We start from the raw sequence: 6,267 nt of genomic DNA on the forward strand, positions 1-6,267 counted from the left end.
AATTCTGGGTCCACAAAGCAAGGTCTCCTTGGATCCCATGCCTCCTTACTTTCTGAAGGAAGCTTATCAAATGCCTTATTGAAATCCATATACACTATGTTCACTGGCCTATCTTCAATGTGTTTTGTTACATCCTCGACAAATTCAATTAGGCTCATAAGGCATGACCTGACCTTGACAAAGACATGCTGACTATCCCTAATCAGATTATGTTTCTTCAAATTCTCATAAATCCTGCCTCTCAGGATCCTCAACAACTTGTTCACGTCAGACTCACTGGTCTATAATTTCCTGAATTATCTCTACTCCCTTTCTGGAACAAAGGAACAACATTTGCAACCTTCCAACCCTCCGGTACTTCTCCCATCCCTATTGATGATGCAAAGATCACCACAAGAGGCTCAGCAATCTCCTCCCTCATTTCCCACAGTAGCCTGGGGTATATCTCATCCGGTCCCGGTGACTTATCCAACAATGCTTTTTAAAAGCTCGAGCACATCCTCTTTTTTAATGTCTATATGCTCAAGCATCTCAGTATGCTGCAAGTCATCCCCAAAATTGCCAAGGTCTTTTCCCCTGGTGAATACTGAAGCTAAGTATTTGTTAAGTACCTCTGCTACTTCCTCTGACTCTATGCATGTTCCCACTATCGCACCTGATTGGTCCTGTTCTCACACAGTTCATCCCCTTGCTCTTCACATACTCGTAGAATGTCTTGGGTTTTCCTTAATCCTGCTCACCAAGGCCTTCTTATGGCCCCTCCTGACTCTCCTAATTCCATTCTTAAGTTCCTTCCTAACAACCTTGTAATTTTCTAGAGCTCCAACAGTACCTAGTTTCATGAACCTTTCTTAATATTTTCTTTTCTTCTTAACTAGATTTTCTAGATACTTTGTATACCATGGTTCTTAAACTCTATCATCCTTTCCCTGCCTCAATGGAACATACCTATGCAGAACTCCATACAAATATTCCCTGAACATTTGCCACATTTTTGCCATGCATTTCCCCCGAGAACATCAATTCCCAGTTTATGCACCCAAGTTCCTGCCTAATAGCATCATATTTCTTCCTACCCCAATTAAACGTTTTCCCCAATTGTCTGCTCCTATCCCTCTCCAAGGCTAGGGTGAAGGAGATAAGAATTGTGGTCACTACCTCCAAAATGCTCTCCCACCGAGAGATCTAATGCCTAACCAGGTTCATTTTCCAATACCAGATCAAGTACAGCCTCTCCTCTAGTTGTCTTATCTTATCATAGGAAACCTTCCTGAACACACCAATCAAACCCACCCCATCTAAACCCTTTGTGCTAAGGAGATGCCTATTAATATTAGGAAAGTTAAAATGTCCCATCACAACAACTGTTATTATGTACCGTTCCAGAATCTGCCTTCTGCTCCTTGATATCCCTGTTACTATTGGGGGGTGGGGAGGGTCAATAAAAAAGCACCCAGTAGAGTTATTGCCCCTTCCACCCACACCGACTCAGTGGTCCATCCCTCCATGACTGACTTCTTTTCTGCAGCTGTGACACTAGCCCTAATTAGCAATGCCGCACCCCCACCTCTTTCGCCTCCCTTTCTGTTCTTTTTGAAACATCTAAAGCCTGGCACACTCAGCAACCATTCCTGCTCCTGAGACATCCAAGTCTCTAATGGCCACACCATCACAGTTCCACGTATTGATCCACGCTCCAAGTTCATCCGCCTTGCTTATGATACACCTTGCATTATAGTGACATTCTCAGATATTGAGGCCACATGATTCCTTCCCACACAATCACTCCACATCTCTCTTTCCATGAGACTTCCAGATTAAAATCTATTTCAAGATTTCAAGGGTATTTTTAACATCTATTTTAGTCTAACCTTTCCCAAGATCATAAGATATAGGTGCAGAAACAGGGCATTTGGCCCATCAAGTATTCTCCACTATTCCGTCATGGGCGATTTATTCTTCCATTCTCCTGTCATCTGGGCACAATCCAATGACTTGGCCTCCACAGCCATCTGTGGCAATGAATTCCACAGATTCACTACCCTCTGACTAAAGAAATTCCTCTTCATCTAAAAGGTACAGCCTTCTATTCTAAGGCTGTGCCCTGTGGTCCTAGACTCCCCTACTTTAGGAAACATCCACTCCATGTCCACTCTATCCAGGCCTCAATCAGGTCCCCCCTCATTCTTCTAAACACCAGCAAGTACAGGCCCAGAACCAAACACTCATGTGTTAACCTTTTTATTTCAAGGAGCATTCTTGCGAACCTCCTCTGGATCTGGGTTCTCCAACGCTTTTTATACACCATGGACCAATATCATTAAGCAGTGAGTCCATGGAGCATAGGTTGCGAATCTCTGCTAGACTCTCTCCAATGCCAGCACTTTAATACGAGTCCCAAAACTGCTCACAATACTAACTTTAAAAAAAAAAATCACTGTTTGAGATCCTAAATTAAAAGAAGCTTGGTAAGAGCATATATGTATTGGTGAAGAGCTTATAAAAATTAATGACAGATTTCTAGAATATTGTTGCCATCAAAATGTACTTTCCCACAGGAATATTGCTTTTTAAACGTGAACTACAGAAATAGAAAATAATTTTCAAGAATATTTTGTATTCTGAACTGTCAAAATAAATCCACATATACTTGACTTTAAAAAAGTAAAATACCAAGAGATTAAAATTTACAGTAATTTTCTATTCATGATTTGGTTCGATATGTAAAATGTATACTTATAAATGTTATTGCTGAATAATAAGAGCACTCATCTGGAGCAGTTCAACTGTAAACAGCTGTAGTTACAACTTCCTGACTAGTCTGGTGAATCAAAATTCACTTTTCATTTAGACTAACACATTCAAAATTTGTAGCTCCTAAAGATTACAAATACCAGAGCTCCCCTAGACCAGTTTCCAGAATTTCCAAGGCCAGAATTCTGACAAGCAATTTAAATAGGAAAGGTGACTTTGGTTCAGAAAAAAAGACTGACTGACCTTTAATGATTACATTATCTAGAAAGCAACATAGTAACTTCCATGCATTTTTAACAACACTAAATTTATTCCATTCCCCCTCAGTTGATAAGAAGTTACTTGGGAGAATGTTTTACTTCATTTACATATCAGGTTATTAGAGAAATCTCTCAGGTGACATTCCAGTTGAGTTACAAACAAAATATAAACGCCCTTGCAACAGTCAAAACTAAAAGACTGACTCATCAAGACAGCAAACTAGCTGATCATTATTACACTGCTATGAAATAGCAATCTGTGTGCAAATTGGCTGTTAGCTAAAATGTAATATAAAAAAAAATTTCAAGTTAGTGGAGTAAGAGTGACTTAACCAGAATAGCAGTCGTTAGGATAGTGGTCAAGATATCTGGACTCTCAATATTTTGTTCAAAAATTTGAATCCTACTCTAGCTGGGGATTCAAATTCAATTAGTTAAATAGATCAGGAATAAAAGGTCTGCCGTATCAGCAATGAGATCATTAGATAACAATCGAGCACACACGTGTTCTTCCTTGGAGGAAAAATCTACTGGATGCATGCAACTCCATCTACGACAATAGTCATTTAGCTCAGAAGAGGAGGGGGCAATTAGGAATTAAATAGTGCCTAGACACTAACATACTTATCCTATGCAGAGAAACGGAAACCTTTTATTTAAAAGCTTAGGACTAATATCTTATAGCACTATTTCTGACGAGAAAAGTACCAGCTAAACTTTAGAGACTCTTTAACGATCCGAATTGATTTTTTGCTTCCATTTCCCGTTCCCCTCCTTGGAGAAAAGCGCATTACTGGCGAGAATTCCTTTAAAAAAAATAGAATTACGGTGAAACAAGAACTTGACCACCAGCACCTAGTTCCCAAAGTGAAAGTACTGAGGAGTTACCCATAGGCTTCCCAACACTGAGAGCAGGCGAGATCAGAGTCCCACCTTCCACTCTTCTCCTGCTCAGCAAGCGTCCAACCGCCTTCGCTTCCAGAGCCCCGATGCAGGAATAAGGCAGGGCCGCTCCTGTTGCCTGAAAAACAGCGATCCAACCGCACTTCCAGCGCCGCTCAAGTTCCGACCGCAGGAAAGAAGCTACGTAAGCGTAAGAGGACGTCTGCTTCCGGGTAACAGGACAAGCCGAAGCTCCGCCCCCTCTTTCAAATTACGTCACTTCAACGGGGGGGGGGGGGATGGGAGGGGTTCGGCGGCACGTGACCTTCGCCTCCTTGACTGTTCGCCTGCGCCATTTTGTCTCCCCTCCCTTCTGTCTTCCACCCTTGATAATGTTTTATTTGTTTGCAGCTAAGATAATTTTTTTTTTAAAAAAATATCAGATGTGGGAATGAAATCAAAGGCCACCTAACTTTTCAGTGGTGCCTCTACCCAACAAGCAGCACAAAAGGAGCAAACATTACCTCACAATCCTTTTCTTTGCAATGTTTTTTTGTATTTGTAGTAACTTTATGCCTCTTTTTACTGTAACTACTGCTGCAAAACATTGAGTGTTATTGAGAAATATATCTGACATAACCACTATATATACCTGAAATATAATCACTATGTATTAGCTATTTACTATGTAATCACTTCTAGGTACTGAATATTAGTATTTATTATTTTTACTAGACACATTTTGTTATGTGTTGTTTTCACTAGATACTTTGTACTCTCTTAGCTGCATATTATGGCACTTACAGAACACCTGTTGTTTTGCAGCACTATTAGCTGCGATGTATCCCATGTATTACACTCAGCCTTTGTTTAGTACGAGAATACGGTGGCGGGCAGGATGCTGCAAGCAGGAATATAATGTGAGGGGGGATGTCTGGAGAACATAATCTTGGCAAAGAGTAAGGTCCCAATGCGAACGGGTGAAACATAATGGTTGCGCACCGTGGGATAGGCAAAAGCGATTAATTAATTCATATATAGATGATATGCAACTCAAGATCGATTGGGTATGCTAATAAAACCGAAATGTAACTGAGATAAGAAATTACTATAAAGAATGCTGTACACCGGAGCTCGGTGGGCTTTCGGTGACAAATTCATCGATTGCCTCAGCCTTTGTTTGCAAATAAAGGTTTAATTTTCTTGAAGAATTGTCTGTGTCTCCAGGTCATTTCAAGTAACCACGACAGTGTCACGTCAACTAAGTCAATGATGATAAATCTTGATTCCGGAACAAAATATATACCCGTTTTTAAGCGCCTATTTTCCCCAGATTAAACAGAAAGCAGGAAAATTAGTTACAGAATTCAAGATTTGCAACTAAGTATTTGAGAGGAGCAAAGGAAAACTGGAAACTCCTGTTTTCTAGCTATGTGGCATCTTTACATTCACAAGGAGAGAAAACAATATGAATTTAAGGATTTACAGATAGTTACAGATGCAACCAGAAACTAATTAATTGGTTGCGGTGGTGGGGTATCTTCTTTTACTTATCTGAGATACTTATTCATGTGTGCAGCAAAATAAAAAGCAGCTGCCCTGTCATTAAAGCAACACACAAAATGCTGGAGGAACTCAGCAGGCCAGGCAGCATCTATGGAAAAGAGTAAACAGCCAATGTTTCAGGCTGAGATCCTTTTTTTTCCACTACTGATGAAGGGTCTCGGCCCAAAACGTCAACTGTTTACCTCTTCAGTTCCTCCAGCATTGTATGTGTGTTAGCTTTGATTTCCAGCACCTGCAGATGTTCTCTTGTTGTGATTCAGCACTATCATTAAAGATGTCTTTTTGCGCATCAGGAAATTATAGACCGGTGAGCCTGACATCAGTAGTGGGAAAGTTATTGGAAGGTATGCTAAGGGACAGTATATGTAAGTATTTGGATAGAGAAGGACTGATTTGGAATAGTCAACATGGCTTTGTATGTGGTAGGTCATATTTAACCAACTGTATAGAGTTTTTCAAGGAAGTTATCAGGAACTTTGATGAAGGCAAGGCAAAGGATGTTGTCTACATGAATTTTAGCAAGGCATTTGACAAGTCCCGCATAGGACATTGGTCAAGAAGGTTCAGTCACTCAACATCCAAGATGAGGTAGTCAACTGGATTAGACATTGGCTTTATGAGAGAAGCCAGAGAGTGATAGTAGATGGTTGCCTCTCTGACTAAAGGCCTGTGACTAGCGGAGTGCCACAGAGATCGGAGCTAAGTCTGTTCATCAATGATCTGGATGATAGTGTGGTAAACATGATCAGCAAATTTGCTGATGACACCAAGATTGGGGGTGGGGGGTGTTGTAGTGGACAGTGAG

General features: G+C 40.6%; 1 protein-coding gene across 3 annotated transcripts in view; it reads right to left on the bottom strand.

Moving 5' to 3' along the window:
- Positions 1-4,111, bottom strand: part of LOC132406047 (PWWP domain-containing DNA repair factor 3A-like) — an 82,039-nt gene extending 77,928 nt beyond the window's left edge. For 2 of the 3 annotated variants that reach the window (XR_009516048.1, XM_059991221.1), the window contains exon 1: positions 3,948-4,111. The gene's annotated coding sequence lies outside the window, so the exon portion shown is untranslated. Of the gene's footprint in view, positions 1-3,902 lie in introns of all 3 variants that reach the window. The other variant, XM_059991222.1, reaches the window with a different exon arrangement.
- Between the last annotated feature and the right edge of the window lie 2,156 nt (positions 4,112-6,267).

This window comes from Hypanus sabinus, chromosome 16 (assembly GCF_030144855.1).
Source record: "Hypanus sabinus isolate sHypSab1 chromosome 16, sHypSab1.hap1, whole genome shotgun sequence".
NCBI lineage: Eukaryota > Metazoa > Chordata > Chondrichthyes > Myliobatiformes > Dasyatidae > Hypanus > Hypanus sabinus.